This window comes from Rana temporaria, chromosome 3 (assembly GCF_905171775.1).
Source record: "Rana temporaria chromosome 3, aRanTem1.1, whole genome shotgun sequence".
Lineage (NCBI taxonomy): Eukaryota > Metazoa > Chordata > Amphibia > Anura > Ranidae > Rana > Rana temporaria.
Window position 1 is genome coordinate 222,384,852 of NC_053491.1, and position 23,305 is coordinate 222,408,156.

Below are 23,305 nucleotides of genomic sequence, written 5' to 3' on the forward strand. Positions count from 1 at the left end.
CTGCAATCTTCTGGGACACATCACAGATCCCAGAAGATTGCCCGGTTATGCAGGACAGCGCAGTGAGACATGCGCACCCAGCTGTGAAGCTGCAAGCTGTCACAGCCGGATGCCCACAGTAGTATTGCCAGTGCTGTGAACAGGCAGGGGAGAGAATGGAGGGTTCGGGTAGTCACGTTGTTGGATTGTGGGACAGTTGAGTTTCTTTTTATTAACAGTCAGAAGATACACTTTTTTTGTAGCTGCTGACTTTTAATAAACAAAAAAATTACTGAAACTCTGCTTTGAATTAAAAATAACCTCACGCCACCCAAAAGTGGAACTTCTGCTTAAAGGACTCCTCGCCCCCTTACATACTACATTTGGTTTTTCTTTTTTTGGGGGAGGGGGGGTGTGTCCTCTTTTTAGTGGGACTTCCTGTCCCGGCTGCCTAGGTGACTCCTCCTCTCGCCCTAGGCGACCCCTCCCTGCCAGCGCAACACAGGTCTCAGAAGATTGGCTGGCCAATGGCAGGGCGCAGTACGTGCCCGGCCGTGAAGCCGTAAGCTGTCATGGCCGGGTGCCCATAGTAGATTTGATGGCACAGAGGAGAGGAGGGGAGAGGAGTGGGGCTCTGTGTGCCCACATTGATGGACCGTGGGACAGGTGAGTGTCTGTTTATTAAAAGTCAGCAGCTAAACTTTTTGTAGCTGCTGACTTTTAATAAACTAAAAAACAGCGGAACTCCGCAAAAAAAAAAGTGTACTAATACGGTGCACTACACCGGGAAAATGCCAGCACAGAGCACGTGTAGGAGGTAAGTAGAATACAAACACATTTGTACTCTACTTACTGCTGTTAACATAACTGTGTTGTAATAAATGCAGTTATAATCCATTAAGTGCCCACTGCTGTATGTGCTTTTTAAAATATATGGTGCTTCATACCTCATTTCTTATTCTGTGTATACTCTGTATATTCCGCTCATGTGACTGCCTGCCCGGTCCGGCCCGCCTCTCTCCTCAAACGTCTCTTGTCCCTTCTGACGTCAGTGGGAGTTCTCAGCCCCGCCCATCGACTGTAGCTATCAAATCAGAAGGGAGGTGGACTGGGCTGACGTCTGGAGAGACGTGAGAGGAGAGAGGCGGGCTGGGCCAGGCAGTCACATGAGCGAAATATACAGAGTATACACAGAATAAGAAATGAGGTATGAAGCTGCATATATTTAAAAAAGCACATACAGCGGTAGGCACTTAATGGATTATAACTGCATTTATTAAAAAAAATGTATTTTGATAGCCACATTTGGAGCGCTCTCCCGGAAGGGGCGGGGCAAGTCGGGATGACGTCACACCCGACAATGATTTTTCCGGTCACATGCAACGATGCCGCAGCGGGGACATCCAAATCACGATGCAGCGATTAAATTCGGCACCCCTAGTGAACAGGGATGCACTGGACCCCTGCTGTGCGCCGCTCCGCATAACAGTGTGGACCCAGCTTTAGTGAAATGAGCCTGGAACTGATTTACTACAGTAAAGTGATAATAAATGATCCTTGGCCTGATATACTAAATTAAGGTGAAATTAACCTGGGACAGATTTACTATAAAAAGTACAGTGAAGTGAAATAAACATGGGCTTGCTTTACTGAAGTGAGGTGAAGGTCTTGCAGTATATAACTTTTCACTAGAATGTGGATGTTATTTCTGCTATTGATGTGCAGATTTATAATTTTTTCCCTTTCTCCTCCCCAATTGCCTTTAGATTTTTTTGCCTTCCTATTCTCTATTTTAAACTATTACCTTAAAATGAAAACTTCATGCTCAAACCCAACCACTAGTGCTGAGCAGTCCTCAATGATGAGGAGGGTGAATGCAGGGCACTGTGGTGATGGCGGGCACATAACACCCTGCACATACAGTTACCCTGAATTACTAAAGGAGTAAAGCTTGTACACTGAGCAAAGTGAATTATATCTTTGTTTAGTGAAAATAGGGGAATTAGAATACCCAATCACATGTAAGGAAAATGAAAAAATAAATAAATTATTTTGCACCTGATTGGACTATTTGAAGGCAGCACAGCTTCACCTTATTCACTGCCCTAATTGAATATTCCCTTGCAAAGTAAACATGGGCTACTTTTTAAGGGAATCAGGGTCAGTATATCCTCAGTCTTCCTGCTTCAGGCCGGAATCACACTAGTGCGTTGCTTTTTTGAGCTGCGTTGTCGTTGCAAATTTCTCTAGAGGGTGTTCTGCAGATCAACTGCGGTTTAGCTGCAGATCAGGTGCGAATTTGGAGACCTGGGAGAACTTCCGGGTGAGAGGAGAGTGGGGGAGAATTGTATTGAGCTGAATGAGAGAAATTCCTGCAGAGAACTGAACACATGTGCGAATTAGATGCGTACCCATAGAAGATAATGGGACTGAATTCGCACCTGAGCCGCACCGCAAGACATAAAAACCGCATGCGGTTTGGAGGCAATACGCAGTGCGGATGCATCGCACATCTGTGAACCAGCCTCATTGAAAACAATGTATTTTGAAATGTCCTGCGAATTAGATGCAGTTTAAACCGCACTCAATTCGCATAGGTGTGAACCTGGCCTCAGTGACACTGGACATCATTAAAGACTGAGGACATCCTGTGGGAAAACAGTGTTAGTGGCTCACTGGCACTGTGTGTGTCTATGGATGCATACATCCTGGTTCAGAAGCACACGCACATGGGTGCCCTCATAGCGCATTACTTGCTAACGGCACGACCAGCATTAAATCGAGGGACTGCCAAAGAGGAGGTACAGGACTGCCGTGTGCAATATTCTTGCACAAAGCAGGAAAATATAAGAGCTTTTTTACTTTGATTTAAAAAAAATGCCTTTAACCTCCCTGGCGGTATGATTATTTCATATTTTAGGTGCTGAAAGCTGTACCATTATTTTGCATGGAAATTTGACGTTTTATATTGTAGGCCTGTCATTTTTAGGAATAACTCTGTCCAAACAAGAGTCTAGTAGACATCCCGGGTATGATAAAGTTTGAAACACAAAATCATAAATTATAATATAATAAATAACTATAAATAATTATAAGAAATAATAATAATAAAAATGTATCAATAATGTATTTAAATCAAAAACACTGAAATGTTCTCAGTTGCAGAATTGTCGCTGTCATTACTTTTAGTGTTTGATGACGAATTTCCCCACAAATCACTATCACTCAATTCTGCAAGTGATTTTAATTTATTATCGCTGTTTTCTAGCTGGTCTAAAAGCACTTTTGACTTAAAGGGACACTTTTTGGTTGCTATGGACAATCTCCAGTTTCCAGGCAGAAAGAACTGTATTTATAATATAAAAGTGCATGCAGGACACTGGACAGACCACTAGGGACAAAGGGAATGTGTATTTATTTTATACAGTACTGTAATCTGTAAGATTACAGTCTACTGTATCTATACTGTGTTTTTACTTTTTTTAATTTGGCGCCGATTTCCCCCCTCGTGCGTCGCAATGTCACAGGGAACGGAGCTTGGCGGCACTCGGGCCTGTGAATCAAGCGAGGAGACAGCTTGCTCACACAGTGGGTAGACTTTGCAGGATCCAGGGGACAAGGTAAGTAACTGTGCCTGGATACTGCGATGCGATCCTGAGTCTGGCTCGGGGTTATCGCTAATAGTACTGAAATTTCACCTTGAGCCAGACTCAGGAATACCGCCAAGGGAGGTTAATAGCACCTTAACATTAAACTGATGACTAATAGAGGCTTTCAAAATGCCGTCTGTGGGAAATTTAGGGTACTTAAGTTTGTTTTGTTTTGTAATTTTAATGCTTGACATATTGAGTAATATATTTGTGCACCAATACTAAAATTGCATTTTTCATTTCAAGCCTGCTTCACATGAAGGCATTAAACCAACTGAAAACCCAGAGATTTCAAAACCATTTCCACCTGAGAGGAAGGAGGAGATCTTTAGGGTGAAGATCCGGGCACAGATGGACAGAGCATGTTATTCTCTCATCCTCAGATTGGCAAGGCCAAGATTTTTTCACAGCAGACAAGATGAACTTCGAATTTCAGAGGAGTTCGGCTACGTGCCAAGGTAAAAACAGGACCAACATTTATTTACTAACACACACTGATCAACATACATTGACTGGCATACACTGACCCAACCTCAAAGAGGACGTCCAGATGTACATAAACTGACTGGTACATACTTTAGAGAGATGCACACAGACAGACAACCAAGTTAGGGTAGAGTAGATCGCACACACAGATTATAGGATGAGGCCTACTACAAACATACATCCAACATTACAAAAATGATGACTAGCATCCAGTAGGGTATCTTAGTGTAGTTTAGTGTAGGTCCTGCCCTAGAAGAGCTTTTTTTTGCTACTATTATTCCTTTATATAAATTCAAAGAATGGAGCCGGACACTCCAAATGTCCTTGGTGCTTCTTTATTGGTGCATGAAAAAAGTCAGTAAAATATACAGGGGCTATTATTCCATTATACTGGATTTGAAATTTACAAATGTAGCAATATAGAAATCGGATGAAACGTTTACCACTGTGAAACACTTCTTGAAAGATAAAAAGTGCATTTTATATACAACTATATAGATCAGATGCAAAAATGAGGGACAAATGAGGAGGAAAGAGGGACAAATCAGGGACAGTCCCTCGAAATCAGGGACAGTTGGGAGCTATGCTAATATAATTATGTATAAAGTTACATAGATCTCTTTATCATTTTAGATCTACATATAGAGGCCAGTGCAACCTTTAAATGCTCACATCTTCAATGCTAGGATTCTGGGCATTTTATATCTAACCGGATAACTTTAGGCACTCATAGACAATATCAGAGAAGGCCGTAACAACATTTCCCTTTTTTTTAAGGAGGCTGCCCAGGAAGTTTTTATAAAGTGATCTCATGTACTTCATGAATACATTATCTAGACATAAATATATTATATGTTGGAATAAAATAATTGGTTAAAATAAATTATCAGCTTATTAGCTAAATCTATAGTACTTTAAAGTGAAAAGACTTCTAGTCATTTCCAAGACTAAGCTATATGGTGCCACCTAGTGCTTGTACATTTACAGTGAAATCTTACATGTTCTGCAGCAATCATGCTGATACATATGGCTTGGAGGTCTGGTACCATGTCTATATTAAGATTTTATTGTCAGTAAGTGTTTTGCTCTTTTACTTAAATTCAGACTATTGGTATAATTAACCTCCCTAGCGATATGATTATTTCCGATTTTAGGTGCTGAAAGCGGTACCATTACTTGCAAGGAAATTTGGTGTTTTATACTGTAGGCCTGTAATTTTTAGGAATAACTCACTTAAATATATCCAAACAAGAGTCTAGTAGGCATCCCGGGTATGACATTTTTTTAAAAACAAAATTATAAATTATAATATAATAAATAATTATAAATAATTCTAACAAATAATAATATAATTATAATAAAAATTATTCAATAATGTAATCAACTCAAAATCACTGAAATTTGTCGCTGTCATTACTTTTATTTTTTATGACGAATTTCCCCACAAATCGCTATCGCACAATTCTGCAAGTGATTATAATTTATTATCGCTGTTTTCTAGCTGCTCTAAAATCATTTTTGACATAAAGGGAGACTTTTGGTTGCTATGGACAATCTACAGTATATATATATACAAATATTGCGCTAATCTAATACAATGATAGGTGATGGGTAAAGGTTTGAAAAAACAGTGAATAATTAAGGCAGCCAACACACCAATGGATGAAGGATAAAAAATGAAAATAAAAAATGCAGCGCCAAAATTAAATAAGTGATCCAACAATCAAGGTGGATCTAAAGTGTGAGTGAAAACACCTAATGGGATGGGTCTCACCTCCAGTCCCAAATATAAGTACACAAAACACTATATACCATGGATCAAAATGGACAAAGTGATAAAAATGTAAGTATTGTGAGTCTAATCACTGAAGTGAAACGAAACAATCATACCATCTAGTGAATCTATGCTGAAAAAGTAAAAAAGCAAACAAAATGCAGCATGGGGGGTCCAGTCCCATATGTATATGAGTATGGCCTTTAAGAGCTCATGGATACGCAAAGGTGCTTGGTTCCCTCTGTCAGACACATCATTTCTCCAGGTAGGTATTCCTTGGCATATTACAGTAATAAGGTTTAAATACTCTTACCAGCAGTTGTTGACCCACAGCTCACCGTACGGTGGGTGGATCCCAAAGGATTGTATGGGCCAGACGCCCTCCTCGGACACCGGCGTGGATGTGATTCCTTAAGCTGATATTCCAGGTGAACTCCAGAGGTATGCTGGTGAGAATAGCCACAGGAAAATCCAATGGAATGATGTGGGGGAATGCTCCGGAAATATCCAATTTCAGCAGGAGAGAAGAAAACAGAGGAAACACCTCCTCATGGTGTAAAAACGTTTTAATTAAAAATGACAAAAATTTAAAAGCAAAGCTTGGTACACTTCAAAGGGATCCAAAGCAAGAAAGTACAAACGAGTACATGTAAAAAAGGGTCCCAGCAAAACAAAGCCACAACTTCATGCAATATATCACAGCACAGAGTGATCATGTCTAAAGTGCAGTCTCGTGAGTCTCATGCCCCAGTGGAAGTCTGTGTAGACGAAACCGGTCGGGTTGACTGGACTCTTAACATTTTTACTGCACTTTAGACCTGATCACTCTGTGCTGTGATATATTGCATGAAGTTGTGGCTTTGTTTTGCTGGGACCCTTTTTTACATGTACTCGTTTGTACTTTCTTGCTTTGGATCCCTTTGAAGTGTACCAAGCTTTGCTTTTAAATTTTTGTCATTTTTAATTAAAACGTTTTTACACCATGAGGAGGTGTTTCCTCTGTTTTCTTCTCTCCTGCTGCCTTTAGGCCGATACATATTCTTCTACATATTTTTCGTTAAAAAAAAAACATTTATTGATTGGTTTGCGCAAAAGTTATAGCGTTTACAAAATAGGGGGTAGTTTTATGGCATTTTTATTAATATTTTTTTTTTTACTAGTAATGGCTTCGATCAGCGATTTTTTTCGGGACTGCGACATTATGGCGGAGACTTTTGACACATTTTTGGGACCATTGGCATTTTTATAGCGATCAGTGCTATAAAAATGCATTGAATTACTATAAAAATGACACTGGCAGGGAAGGGGTTAACACTAGGGGGCGAGGAAGGAGTTAAGTATGTTCCCTGGGTGTGTTCTAACTGTAGGGGGGTGGCCTCACTAGGAGAAATGACTGATCGCTGTTCATACATTGTATGAACAGACGGTCAGGCATTTCTCCCCTGACAGGACCGGGAGCTGTGTGTTTACACACACAGCTCCCGGTCCTCGCTCTGAAACGAGCAATCGCGGGTGCCCGGCGGTGATCGCACCTGCCGGGCACGCGCACAGGAGTCAGGGACGAGCGGGGGGCGCGCACCCCTAATGGCCGCTTCGAGAGCCGACGTATAGCTACGGGCTCTCGCGCAGGGGAGCCAACCTGCCGCCGTATAACTGTTATACGCCGGCTGGTCGGCAAGTAGTTAAAGCGGAACTAAACACAACCATTTTCAGCCAAGGAAACTGCCATCTTGGTCTTTATTTGATCTTCAACTTCCATAAGGCCCCTTGCACACTGGGGCGTTTTTCATGCGGTACAGCGCTAAAAATAGCGCTGCTATACCGCATGAAAAATCATGCCCTGTTGTGTTCAATGTGAAAGCCCGAAGGCTTTCACATTGAAGCGGTGCGCTAGCAGGAGCGCACCAAAAGTCCTGCTAGCCGCATCTTTACCGCGGTATAGGAGCGGTGTGTTCACCGCTCCTATACCGCGCCTTCCCATTGAAATCAATGGGAAAGCGCGGTAATACCGCGGTAATACCGCCCGCAACGCGGGCGGTATTAACCCTTTTTCGGCCGCTAGCGGGGGTTAAAACCTCACCGCTAGCGCCCGAATATCGCGGTAAATACGACGGTATAGCCGCGCTACAAATAGCGCGGCTATACCGTCACCGTGGCTGCACGCCTCAGTGTGAAAGCAGCCTAATGCTGCAAATGTGATCAGTTATGACAGCAGTCACGTGCATGTGCTGGGAATGTAACTGTTTTTTAAAATTTTAAATAGATGGGTTTAGTTACGACTTAAAATAGAATTATGGCTTTTTTTTTCTTCTTAAGGGCACTTTCACACTGAGGCTCTATTTTTGGCGGCGCTTTACCGTCATTTTAGCGGCACTTATGGGCCACTAGCTTTTAACCCCTGCTAGTGGCTGAAAAAGGGTTAAAAGTGCCCGCAAAGCACTGCTGCAGGGCGATTTGCCGGCGCTGCCCATTGATTTCAATGGGCAGGGGCGCTTTAGGAGCGGTGTATACACTGCTCCTAAAGCGCCTCAAAGATGCTGCTTTGAGGACTTTTTTAGCGCCCTGCCAGCGCACCGCTCCAGTGTGAAAACCCGAGAGTTTTCCACACTGGAGTGACAGGAGAGGCGCTTTACAGGCACTTTTTTTTAGCGCGGGAGTGACATCATCGCTGCTTCGGCCAGTGCATTTCTCTTGCAGGGTGTTTTTTTTTTGGGGAGGGTTTACTTCCTCTTTAAGTTTGCTACATGACTCTGATTTCCCTTGCTACAAGACGACACAATCACAAAACAGACCTCCTTAATTCTTTGGAAAAAAAGAAATTACAGACACATCTTACATAACTATATAAATTACACAAGTTTAGATTTTTTTAAAGTCTTCATGATCAATATCCTAGTTCAGTATGCATCAGTTAATTTGCCTAAATATATCTAAATAATATTTTTTAACACTGAAATTCTTTGTAACACTGTATCTCTTTCTCTCTGCTCAGCTAAATCTGTTGTGCAGAGAGAAAGGAGTACCGTGATATCTTCAGGCAAGAGAGGGTTGTTTACAAACTTGCAAACAAATGTTCAGATATTATCATTGTTGCAGTCACATTATTGCCTAATATTCTCAAAGCATGGGGAAGGGTGACTGAGACAGTTAATATAGAGGGCATAGTCATCTATGGGGTGTAAGGGGTTCACTCCAAGTCTATAACTTTAATGAGAAAGCCACACACTGTTTCTTCTCTTTAAAGCGGAATTCCACCCACTTTTGAGAGACGTTCTTAAACTAAAGATTACCTCTCCATCCCTCATTTTTGGATGGTAAAAAAAAATATTTTTTCTTCTAGTTCCCTTTTTTATGAAGTACAGCCTGTACTTCCAATCCATCCGGGCATGCACAGTAGGAAACGGGCAATAAAGGCTCCACTGCCAGTTTTCCTTAATTAGAATGGCAGCTCCTGCACACGATCCGATGGATGGATCTGTCTTGGGGGGGGGGGGGTGACATTGCGGGCTCCCTGGACAGGTAAATGTCCTTATTAAAAAAAAAAACACTTTAAGGGCTTTGTTTGCCCATTTTTATTAAAAGACAGTTCAGCAAACAAACATAGATTTCTCTCGCAGGGGTTTTCAGCATTTCTTCTCCTGCAACATAAACAACATTCAGCCCCTTTCTGTCTTGTACTTGCAATACCACTGTTCTGGTTCTTACACTCCAGGCCCTTGTCTGTGTCCTACAGACTGTTCACCAACCAACTTGGTGCGCACAGCTAGAAGCCTCATGCTGCACTCGCTCCCACGTGGAGCCCTTCTGACTCCTGGGCCCGACTTCCTGTCTGCCAGGGTGAAGCTCAGAACTATGGTCAGGTTGTTACTAAAAGCCCAGCACACACCTGACTAATTAGTGTGCTGGTGATTCTCAAAATCAGGACCCAGGACAGGGAATTTCACCCCACCCGGATCTCTAATAAATCCCTGGGCTCCGGGTCCCAGATTGGACTTTTTTAAGAAATGAGGAAACTGAAAAGCCAGTTTCCTCCCAAATACACAAATCCCCTGGAGCACCTCAATCTACCGGGTTGAGAATCCTGCGTCATTACCCTGGTGAGGTACCACACTGCCACAGAGGTTAAGAAGCAATTCCAACAAAAAGTGAAACCAGTCACTTACAGATGATGTATAGGCAACAATTATTCTTAGGTCAGAAAATCAACTCAATTCACCCTTATCTGACATCTGTGTGTGATCCCCTGCATCCAGAACTGAGGCAGCTGTTCAAATTTTTAGTAAAAGTGTACTTCCTGAAATCTGTATTTGTGTATCAGCAATCAGGTTCACACTTCCTAGCATGTTTGATTTTGATTAGAAACTTTCTAGCACTGACCCTTTGTTATGTCAATCTTCTTCTGCAGGTGAAGAAGTAATAAGCCTGCTGTGAGTGTGACAGGTGTACTTTTAACAAAACATTCCACCTCTTGGTCTTTAAATTATGTTTAGTTCTTTACAGTGGTGGCTGGTGCTCAATATTTTGAGGTGCTCGATCAATCTGGAAGGCTGCGATCCACTCGTACTACCCCTACCCAGGTGCTCGATCGATCAAGAAGGCGGTGATCCACTCGCACTACCCCCGAGTGCTCGATCGAACGATCGGGAAGGCGGCGATCCATGGCCTTACCTTATGCTGTGGTATAGGTGCTGGGAGGGGGGCGATGACGAGGTCCTGGTGTTGATGCACTGCTGAATCTGGGGTAGGGCTCCTGGAAGAGATTGTTGCTGCCGGGGCTGTTGCTTCACCTCCCGGGCCAAACAGGAAGCAGGTACTGAGACCCAATTGGCCGGGAGTCCTAAGTAGTAGTTCATCTCAGGAGCAAGCAAGAATGGGTGGCTACATTCCTAAATACAGTGGGATCATGGAGAAGGAACCTGGTCCCCTCTAACAGGAAGTACACAAATAGGGGCAGATCCTCGTACCTTTGCGCCGGGCGCAGCGTATCTAATGTAGGACTGGAGATTTACATTTTAGTCAACTAAATGCTGGTGTGAAAAATCTAATGTGTTATTATTTATGGTATTGAGGTATAAACATGCACTACAGACCAATGTTAATTTTGAACTCAAATTTCACTTTAGTTTTAGTCTTAGTCTCTTGACTAAAATGGCATTTAAGTTTTAGTCCCTTTTTAGTCTTTTGACTAAAAGGCCATTTTAAAAATAGTATTAATTTAGTCTACTAAAATGTTTTAGTTGACAAAATTAACACTAACGTGATCCAGTCTGCTTCCGGGTAGGGGTGTACAGTTTGCCGCTCCCGCGATTACTGTGTCCACTGGACACAGCAGATTGTGGCTCCTGGTACCCAGTTTCTTGAGTGGCCCGGTGATCATGTGGTTAGAATGCGATCACATGATCACAATGTCAATAAATCTGTAATGAATGAATGTCATTCATAACAGCTCTGCCTACTATAGAATTATACTGTGCTGAGCCCACAGCTATTACACGGTACCTGGGCCAATCACAGCACCATGTACCATGTGAGTAGCCAATCACAGATCACTAGTAATCACAGCTGTTATCAATGTAATCCATTCATGACAGTTCAAAACATTGCTGTTACAGTGATCATCATTGTAACAGCAATCAAAGTGTAAACCCTGATTACCCCCCACCCAGAGTAGTACAGTAAAAAGTATGTAAAAAAAAAAAATTGTAAAAAAAAAATGTTTAAGAAAATTGAATACATTTTTTTTTTTTACTTTTTTTGTTTTTGTTAACATACTGTAAGATAACCACTTAAAGACCTTAGGTGTTTTTCAGATTTGGTGTTTGCAAGACTAAAACAGTTTTTTCTGCTAGAAAATTACTTAAAACCCCCAAACATTATATATATTTTTTTCTAACACCCTAGAGAATAAAATGGCGGTCATCGCAATACTTTTTGTCACACCATATTTGCGCAGCAGTCTTACAAGCGCACTTTTTTTGGAAAAAAATCACTTTTTTGAATTAAAAAATAAGACAACAATAAATTTGGCCCAATTTTTTTATATATTGTGAAAGATAATGTTACGCCGAGTAAAATGATACCCAACATGTCACGCTTTAAAATTGCGCCCGCTCGTGGCATGGCGTCAAACTTTTACCCTTAAAAATCTAGATAGGCGACGTTTAAAAAATTCTATAAGTTGCATTTTTTGAGCTACAGAGTAGCTCTAGGGCTATAATTATTGCTCTCGCTCGAACGATCGTCAGGACGGGGCGCTTTAAAAAATTTTTTTGTTTGTTTTCTTATTTCATTTTATTGATTTTATAATTTTTTACACTAAAATATATAAAAAAAAAAATGATCACTTTTATTCCTATTACAAGGAATGTAAACATCCCTTGTAATAGAAAAAAGCATGACAGGTCCTCTTAAATATGAGATCTGGGGTCAAAAAGACCTCACATCTCATATTTAGGCTTAAATGCCAAAAAAAAAAAAAAAAAGAAAAATTTGTCATTTAAAAAAATGACAAAAAAAAAATTGTCTCTTTAAGAGGCTGGGCGGGACTGACGTTTTGACGTCACTTCCGCCCAGCAGAGCTATGAGGACGGGTGGGGGCCATCTTGCCCTCACTCAAGTCCTCACTCTCCAGGCAGCAGCATCGGATCTCCTCCGCCGCTACCGACGGCTCCGGTAAGCGGCGGAGGGCACGGAAAAGCGGCGGGAGTGGGCCCTCTCCCGCCACCGTTAACGGTGATCTCGCGGCGAATCCGCTGCGGAGACCGCCGTTATCGTTTACACGGCCGCCCGCTGAAAACATGGATATCTCAGTTGTGGCAGCAGCTGCTGCCGTTACTGAGATATCCATGTTTAAAAAGAGGATGTACATTTACAATACGCGGGTCGGGAAGTAGATAATTGTGGAAAAATGCCAAATTGGATTTGTTTATTAATTTTCCAAAAATATTGTTTCAAAATATTACAACTTCAAAAAACTTGCCATGCTTCTTATTAAATACCTCAGACTGTCTACTTTCCAATAAGGGGTCATTTGGGGTGTATATGTACTGTCCTGGCATGTTAAGGGCATGAAGACATGAGATAAGCCTTTAGCACATCGGAATTGATCAAGTTATAAATAAATATACCATAGTTTGGTTTGTAGATGATATAACTTTCACTCAAACCAAATAAAATACACTTATTGGGAGTTTGCTTTACCAAAGACATGTAGCAGAATGCATTTTGGCCTAAATGTATGAAAAAAATTGATTTTTTGTATAGGATATGTTTCATAACAAAGTAGAAAATATATATTTCTTCCAAATTTTTTGTCTTTTATTTTTTATATAATAAAAAAATAAAGTAAAACCCATTGGTAATCAAATACCACCAAAAGAAAGCTCTGTTTGTGTGAAAAATAAATATATACATTTCATTAGCTTACAGTGTTGCATGACCGCACAATTGCCAGTTAAAGTAGCATAGTGCTGAATAGAAAAAACTGTCCTAGTCATAAAGGGGGTAAAACCTTCCAGAGGTCAAGTGGATAAAGTGGTTGTAAACCTCTGACAAGAAAAACTTAACAAACATATTTCTATGTAGCACTACCCCCGTAGGAGCTGCTGGTTTAGATTTTGGGTCTTGCACGTGACCTCTAAGTTCGTTGTCCAAGGGAAGAAAGTTTGTAGAAATTGTAATGTCCACACAAGATGTAAAACCTTCAACTGTTAGATTTTATTTTTGTTGCATAAAACTTGTGAAGGAAGTAGAGAGTATAGAGAGAAGGGGAAGGTTCAGGTACGCGGTACAGAATGCACAAAAAGTATCTAAAGTTCCAGTATTCGCCACTCACTCCTGAGTGGGTATTGCTCACCCGGATAGACCCCTCTCACATGGCCTAGTATGGAAACAGTCTCTGCCACAGACCGTCTGAGAACAAAAGATGGATAGCCAGGGATCCTCTGCCACAGAATTTAAGTCCTGAACTTCCTGTCTTACAGCAAAAAAGCCTTTAAGCCGATCTGGCGGACCGTAAGACAAATTGTGTAGTGGATCCCTTTAGTTAACGAGGTCACCAGGCCTATCCCGAGACATCAGCTTGCCATGCTGGGTCTACCTGATAGGAATACAGCCTCGGACCAACTTGGTCCTGGGGCTGCAATCACGCACACTCACCTCGTGCCAGGAGGGCCATGAGGCGAAAGACCCCGAAAAACGGCGTCTGCCCCTTAAGTAGGGTCACTTAACACACCATGGTTTGCCCGAGTTCCAAAATGGGCCTGAGGTGGTTATGCTACCTACAGGCAACAGGGGAAAAACTTCTACCGAGCATAACCACAGCCAGAACAGAGGCTAATTTACATAGAATTAGTAAAGTCTGAGCCCAACTATGGCTTAGACGCCCCCTAAATTTATAGTAGCGCCCTTGTCATTGGGAGCCCGGCGCTACATACACCCCTGCTACAAAAAGACACTGGGATAGATTCAGTAACAAATCTGCGCCGTCGTATCTTTACGCCGATTCTCAAAGGCAGATACGTTTAAAAAATAGGCTTCCTCCACCGACGTAACTTGAATACACAGGCGTATAATTGTGTGCAATTTTACGCTGGCCGCTAGGTGGCGCTTCCGTCGTTTTCGGCGTAGAATATGCAAATGACCTAGATACGCCGATTCACAAATTTACGTACGCCGGCACTATTGTTTTACGTCGTTTACGTTAGGCTTTTCGGCGTAAGGTTACTCCTGCTATTAGGAGGCGCACGCAATGTTAAGTATGGCCGTCCTTCCTGCATCGAAATTTGAATTTTTTACGTTGTTTGCGTAAGTCGTTCGCGAATAGGGCTGGACGTAATTTACGTTCACGTCGAAACCAATACGTCCTTGCGGCGTACTTTGGAGCAATGCACACTGGGATATGTACACGACGGCGCATGCGCCGTTCGTAAAAAAACGTCAATCACGTCGGGTCACCAAGAATTTACATAAAACACGCCCCTCATCCGCATTTGAATTATGGGCGCTTACGCCGGCCCAATTTACACTACGCCGCCGTAACTTAGAAGGCAAGTGCTTTGTGAATACAGCACTTGCCTCTCTAACTTACGGCAGCGTAGCGTAAATACGATACGCTACGCCGCCGTAACATTGCGTGCCCCTACCTGAATCTAGCCCACTGTCGTCAGGGTCTGGGAAAAACAACAACCTCTCAAGCCTGAGGGCTGGGTATCTGAACCAAACATTTGGATGGGGAGAAGGAAAGAAAGAAAGTAAACAAAGTATAACAATGACATACATTTTCAAAAAAACATCATCACATTACATATTACACATGACAATTTACCACCCTTCTCTAACTGTCTAGTCCCACCCCATTCTCCGATGGTCTTGACAGCAGATCTGGTACCTGAAAGAAAACACTTATATGCATAGAAAAATATACCTTTCAAAAGACATAAAAAATATTTACATGGAAGCAGAGCTGCACCTTCTCAAAGATTACTTATCAACTCTAAAGAGTCTCTTTCTTTGTTCTGACAACAACTGCCACCTAGTGTCAGCGGCACAGAAAGTCCTTTAAGCAGGGCTGGAACAAAAAAAAAACACATCTTGAACCCGACGTTTTCAGCACCCTACTCTGTCTACCTAATTTCCCAAAGTCCAGTAGTATGGCATAGGAAGGAAACAAAAAAACAAACTCCTCCATAGCCAGAGTATCCCTTCTCTTTTTGTGAGAAATTAGCAGAAGTGAGAGAAAAAAACAAGAAAGTTCTTCTGCTTATTGAAAATTACAGGTAGAACCTGGGATCTGGCAAGGTCAGGGTGTTTCCCTGTTTGTCCAAGGTGGTAATGAAATAAACCACATCGTCCTTTCCTGGCCTGCACAGAACCACCCGGTCGGCGTGAATATGGCGGCAATAGCTCCAGTGTAGCCAGCACCCTTTAACTTGTTGAGACTCGGGCATAGTAAAAAGACGGCCACAAGGTGGCTCTATAAATCTGGGAGGCCGTCTTTTTATGGCCTCGGGTCCTCCACATCATTGAGATGGCGATGCGCGTGCCTGGCAGCCGCGATGTCTGCCAGGTACCCGCGATCGGCAGTGACAGAGCAGGGACATGGAGCTCTGTGTACATAAGGACACAGATCAGTCACCTCCCCCAGTCAGTCCCCTCCCCCCACAGTAAGAATCACTCCCAGGGTACATATTTAACCCCTTCCTCGCCCCCTAGTGTTAACCCCTTCCCTGCCAGTCACATTTATACAGTAAACAGTGCATATTTATAGCACGGTTCGCTGTATAAATGTGAATGGTCCCAAAAATGTGTCAAAAGTGTCCGATGTGTCCGCCATAATATCGCAGTCCCGATAAAAAATCGCAGATCGCCGCCATTACTGGTAAAAAAATAAAATAATGAAAAAAAAAGTCAGAATCCTATCCGCTATTTTGTAGCCGCTATAACTTTTGCACAAACCAATCACTATACGCTTATTATATAACAAGGGTGGGTGTAATGGCGCTTGCAGAAAACTATAGTAATGAAAAATAAAAATACAATTCCTGTTGTATATCTGTTATCAGTGTGAGAGAGCACTATTAGTCGTGGCTGCTGCTTATTAGCTTTATTTTATTGTATTTTAGCTTAGTTGCCCGTGGTTAGGTTGATTTGCACATTAGTTCCCCCACTTTTATATACGCTTATTGCGATTTTTTCCCCTCAAAATATGTAGAAGAAAGCGTATCGGCCTAAACTGAGAAAAAAAATATTTTTATTTATTTTTTAAATTGGGATATTTATTATAGCAAAAAGTAAAAAAGATTTTTTTTTTTTTTTATTGTCGCTCTTTTTTTGTTTATAGCGCAAAAAATATTTGTGGGAAAAAAAGGACGTCAATTTTGTTTGGGAGCCACGACGCATGACCGCACAATTTTCATTTAAAGCATGACAGTGCCGAAATCTGAAATTTTGCCTGGGCAGGAAGGGGGTATATGTGCCCAGTAAGCAAGTGGTTAAACCATTCGGCCATGATAAACGAATAGGCTAAGTTCCTGAATGGCTTAGGTACCTTCAAGTAGTCCCAGATGGCCTCCCTGTACCACTGTTCTCGGCTAGCCTCGATCTCCGACACTATCTCCTTGGGTACATATGGAAATTCTAGGCAGTACTCAATAGCCTCTATTTTAATTAGTACTCGCTGCAAGCAGGCGAGTTTAGGCAATGTCCGGGAACTTCCCGTCCCAGGTAACACATAAGCATCTGGTGATTTCCGAATCAAGGCCTGCGCAGGTTGGGACAGGGTTCCCTTATTAGGCAAAATCTCAGTTTCTGCATCCGGGGTTTCCACCCGAGGTGTGGTGTCCCCGGAGTTCATAGCCGACTCTTCCGAAAAACTACGTCTAGGGGTGATACATTTTCTATTGCTCCACCTTAGCTCCTGAGACATAGTTTCAAACAAGTCATCATCCCCGATGTCGGACAAGGAATCCAACTCTGAATCCTCCCACTCTTCTGCAGGTAAATAGGTATAGATAGTTTCAGCAACTTTCTCCCCAGCCTCCTTACCGGTTCCTGGCGTGGACTTTCCGGGGGCATCACCGCTCACGAGGTCCGGTTCCGGCAGGTGCTGGGGTAGGCCTTTACCACGGCCACAGGAGGCCTTGACATATCCCACCCTTCAGGTCTGGTATGGATTTTAAGGGGAACCACGCACCAAAATAAAAAAAAATGGCATGGGGTTCCCCCAAAAATCCATACCAGACCCTTATCTGAGCACGCAACCAGGCAGGCTGCAGGAAAAGAGGGGGGATGAGAGAGCGGCCCCCCCCCTCCTGAACCGTACCAGGCCACATGCCCTCAACATGGGGAGGAGGGCCTCATCCCCACAACCCTTGCCCAGTGGTTGTGGTGGTCTGCGGGCGGGGGGCTTATCTAAATCTGGAACCCCCCTTTAACAAAGTGGAACTCCAGATCCATTTCACAAAGAAAGTGTAAAAAAAAGTGTAAAAAATTGTAAAAAAAACACACACAGACACAGCTGAACAAGTCCTTTATTTAAAAATAAAAAAAAATAGAAAATAAATTCCAGAAATGCACGATATTTAAAGAAATATTAAATTTTTATTGTTTCACTTTAAGCATTTTTAAAATCCCTGCTCCTGAAAAAACTGTAATTTTTAAAACTTTTTTTTTCATTGATACATGTCCCCTGGGGCAGTACCCGGGCCCCCAAACACTTTTTTGGCAATAACTTGCATATAACCCTTTAAAATTGTCACTTTTGATTTTTCGTACCCCATAGACTTTAGCGGTGTTCGCATGTTCGCACAAATTTTTTTTCCTGTTCGCATGTTTTGGTGCAAACCGAACTGGGGGGTGCTCGGCTCATCCCTATCTGTAACTATCCATCTGGGTTTTAGCAACCCAGACTGTGACTGTCCCTATGTTTCCTGATCTAACTGTTCCATCCCCCCATGTCCCCTGCTCTCTTCCCATCTCCTTTTCGCTGTCCCCCATGTACTCTTCTCTGACTGCCCCATGTCCCCTTCTGTCCCCATCTAGCTGCCTTGCTCTGTCTTTATGTGTGCATCTCTCCCACTCTGTCCTCATGCTGTACATGTGAATGAATGAATGAAAAACTTATAAAGCGCGGCGCATGCGAACTGAATCGCTTCTGGGCGCTAGTTGTTCGTGTCTCATGACATCAAAAGAGCAGAGTTTTGATCCGTCTTCTGAAAGTCAGGTGGTTTTCCTCCAACCGAATGCTGGTTGGTAAAGCGTTCCATAGTCTAGGACCCTGAAAAGCAAACCTTCTTTCTCCTTTGGACTTGTATTTGGTTTTTGGTACCCTGACCAGATTTTGGTCGGTGGATCGCAGAACGCGATTCGAATTGTGAGGTTCTATCTTGTCGCAAAGATATTGCAGAGCCTTCCCATGGATGCACTTATGTGTCAGGCAGAGTACTTTAAATGCAATTCTGTCTTTTACTGGCAGCCAGTGAAGGGTTCTCAACGAAGGTGAGATTGATTCCCATTTTTTTTTCCCAGTCACCAGTCTGGCGGCCGTATTCTGTACGACTTGCAGACGGGAGATTTGGTACTTTGGGAGTCCGAGGTACAGGGCGTTAGCATAGTCCAGTCTGGAATTCACGATTGTTCCCACCACGACTGCTACGTCTTCTTTGGGGATAAATGGAATAAGTCTGCGTAGTAGGCGCAACAGATGGTGCGCTCCGCTGACTACTGACCCTATTTGTGCGTCCATTGTCATGAAGGTGTCGAAGATGACCCCGAGACTTTTGACTTTGGAGCTAGGGGTGATGATTTGGCCCAGAATGGGCGGGGGTGTCCAGGTTGTTGCCAGTTGACTCTTTCGGCTGGCGTGAAACATAAGGAGTTCTGTTTTTGAACTGTTGAGTTTAAGATAACTCTTAGTCATCCAGTTTTCTATCAAAGAGAGACATTTCTCTAAACTGAGATGATGATCCTTTTTGTTGCAGATGCGAAAATACAGTTGCGTATCGTCTGCATAAGAGTGATAGAGTAGTTCTTGGCTACTGATAATATCAAAGAGAGGGCGAAGATAGATGTTGAAAAGCACCGGTGACAGGGGGGATCCTTGGGGGACTCCACATGACACCGTGCGCTTTTCCGACGTGAAACAACCCAATTTAACTGTTTGTGATCGGTTTTCAAGAAAGGAAGAAAACCATGGTAAATCACCTTCTGCGACTTCTGCTACCTTGGCTAGTCGCATCAGTAACAGTTTGTGGTCTACCGTGTCAAAGGCTGCGCTTAGGTCCAGCAGAACCAGGAGACAAGATTCTCCTTTGTCTGCGGCCTCGAGGGCATCGTCCCATATTTTGAGTAAGGCCGTTTCTGTCCCGTGTCCGGGACGGAAGCCTGATTGTAATGGATCCAGTAGATTGTGGGTATCTAGATGCTGTTGCAGCTGTTGTACCACTACTTTCTCCATTATCTTGGAGAGAACATTTAGGCCTGTTATGGGACGGCGGTGAGTTGGGTCCTTGGGATCCAGGTTAGGTTTTTTCAAGATGGGCTGGATTGTGCCCTCTTTCAACAGGGATGGCACTGTGCCTTCCTTAAATGACTGGTTTATAAGCTGTGTGATGGGTGGTGCCAGGATGTCGGCACATTCCTTCAGCAGTTTGGTGGGGATGATATCATTGGGCGATGTGCTGTTCCGCAAAGCACCAATGATATTTTTTGTGGTATCGATGGAGATCGGTTCCAGAGTGAACTTTGTTGATTGTAGCGCGTTTCTGTGGGTGTTTTGTGGTTGATTGACGGTGGGGTTGAGGGGGGTATTGTTTTGCATGATGCTTTCCCGGATTCTTTCAATTTTGTTGATGAAGAAATCCGATAGTTCATTGCAGAACTCTTGGGTGTCTGAGTTGGGGACTTCAAGACATCCTGGATTCATGGTCTGGGTGACCATCTTGAAGAGTTTGCGGGGGCGGTTTAGGGCGCTGTTAATCGCCATAGAAAAATGATGTTTCTTGGCTTTGAAGATTTCTTTATGATATCGTGTTGTTATTGCCTTGTAGATGATGAGGTTATCCTCTGCAGGACTTCTTTTCCAGGCGGCTTCCGCCCTTCTGCGCTCTTGCTTCAGAAGCGACAGCTGGTTGTTGAACCAGCCGGACTTTCTTTTTCGGATGCAGGCTTTGCGTTTCGGTGCTACTAAATCGGCTGACTGTAGCAGGGCTGCGTTTATGGCATCCAGTGTATCTGCGGCTGTTTGATGTGGATGGATTGTTTTGATTCTGTTTCCCAAGGTAGATTTGAAGAGTTCCGAATGGAGCTTCTTCTGAGATCTAGCCCAGTGTATTGTCACCGGCTTGGGTGCTTTTATCACTGGGGGAATTTTGGAGATTATGAAATTAATTGCATGGTGGTCTGTCCATGGCAATGGTTCATTTTCTAAAATGCTTATTTTCAGATTTTGTCTGAAAATTAGGTCGAGTGTGTGACCTGAAGCATGTGTTGGCCCGCATATAAGTTGCTGTAGCCCTAATCCCTCCAGGTGATCAATGCAGGCGTCCGCACTGTCAGCACTGAAGGCTCAGGGCTGTATAATAAGACACACAGGTGGTTAATAAAGCACTTTGCCTTACCTTCCTGTGTCTGCTGGCCCCTCCCCCTGATCTCACTCGGCTTTTCATCCTTCTCTCACAAGCTTCCAGCTCAGCAGCAGTTGTCTCCCTGCTGGACTGAAGGTCCTTCTGCTACCACCCAGGTGGGAGGAAATTGATCTTCATAGCAGGGGGCTGCAGGGAGAGAGGCATGTGCTGGAGATCGGAAACCAAAGGCGTCTGCACTTCATCTGGGAAGGAGGGAGGAGAAGGATGGGCTGGGAGAGCGGCGGCAGATGTTTACAGCATAAAGCAGAGCAGAGAAAAATAAAGAAAAAACTGCGCTAGTTCAAAAACGAAGTGTCTAGCTGCTACATACAAACAAACAAAGCCAGCAAAAATAGTAAACGAAAAATGTAGTGCTAAAAACCAAACACTCCAGAATATGTGGTACCATGTGAGGTGACAAGATTCGTATAAGAGTGCATATACATGAACCACTAACATACATAGATAAGTAGCTCAAACAGTGCTTGATGCAAAGAAAAAAGTCTATATTTCAAAGTAGAAAAGACATCAATTGAGTGATAGGTGCAGGGAAAACAGATGAGCTGCTATCCGTTGATTGGGATACAACAGGTGTACAAGTTGTCTGTAGCACTCTATGAGGATCACAATCACATCAAGGTAGGTAGTGGATGAAATACGCTTACCGGATGGGTTGGACTCTACTACTATACAGCAAAGAGTCAGCCAGACATAGTGGTCTTTGGAAACCGGGACCACTCAAACCGGAATGGGACCATAAGCGAGACTGGAACTCCAAATTGACATGGACAGCAGGAACCAGCAGAGCTTGAATGGTGTGTTGGATCAATACCACGAGCTTTGAATACAATCCTTGGACCATCAGTCAGGAGATGCAGGGCAGGATGTTGCTAAAGCTCTCAGGAAACCATGGAGTGGATGATATGAAATGGAAAAAGGAACTCCAATAGTGCAGGTCAATTAAAACCAAAAAGGTTTATTTGTAAAAGTCATAGGTAAATATGACAAGGATAAAAAGTGATCACGTACAAAAAATGGCAATGTGGGGTGCTCAATAGCAGTACCCGACGCGTTTCGGCTAAGTAAGCCTTCAACAGGGGCATAAGGATGCACCCCCACATTGCTCGCTTAAATACACAAAATGGTTATAGGGCCCTCCCCCAACAGGGTGGTGCTCTAAAACAGGATATGATGTAATAGATGTGCATTGTGACAGACATGTTATAAAAGGAAATAATTCTTTAAACAAGTATACATCACAAACTAATATCACCTCAATCACATAGAAATGCAACAAATACCACCATATTGTACATATCATATCCATGAGAGGCAATCATCTGCAACATTCTATGATTAAAATAAAAATAAAAATAAAAGTATATAAATAACACAGCTACTGCTGTGTCACCAGATGAGGAACCTCTCATAATTCTATGAGCGGGGACACTGCGCCGTCATGTTGTTTTTACAGACATTACTTTAACAGGTATTCCCACTAAGCATCCACAGACTGCTTCCTTGTAAGGGCGCCCATCCTTAGGGCTAAAAGACCCCACTGGGCTCATAGGTTACAAACGATCGCCCCAAATTGTCACCGATCAGTACAGCGCTGTTACTAACAGTCTGCGTGTGTACCAATCCGGTGTAATAGGGGCGTAGCATAGAGCCAAGGCAGCCAATCAGCCAGCACCTATAGCTGACCTCCACACCCATCATATGTGCGGCGATGCTCACACCAATGGGATATGGAGGGGCGTAGCTTCTGACCGCACCGTCAAACCAGCGGCCAGACATTTCCCAGACCAATCGGGAGGCGGGCACGGATCACATGGACGCAGCTTCCAATCGGCTAGCGCCGTGAACCTGACAGCGCATCACGCATCGGAGCCCCGCCCCCCGATCGGAGAGGGTGCTCGGAGCTACAAGCCATAAACAGCCCGAGACATGGCAGTACCCCTGGCTGGTGGGATGGCCCCAAGTATGGTCACAAATATCAAGTGCTCCAACTACACGAGTACTGCAGTACACATACAATTCACCTAGATGTGGCAACAACCAACAAGGCATGTGCGGGACTCCTCAGCACCTTTACACATAAATAGAGGAGATTATATGCATCCATGTGATCCGTGCCCGCCTCCCGATTGGTCTGGGAAATGTCTGGCCGCTGGTTGGACGGTGCGGTCAGAAGCTACGCCCCTCCATATCCCATTGGTGTGAGCATCGCCGCACATATGATGGGTGTGGAGGTCAGCTATAGGTGCTCGCTGATTGGCTGCCTTGGCTCTATG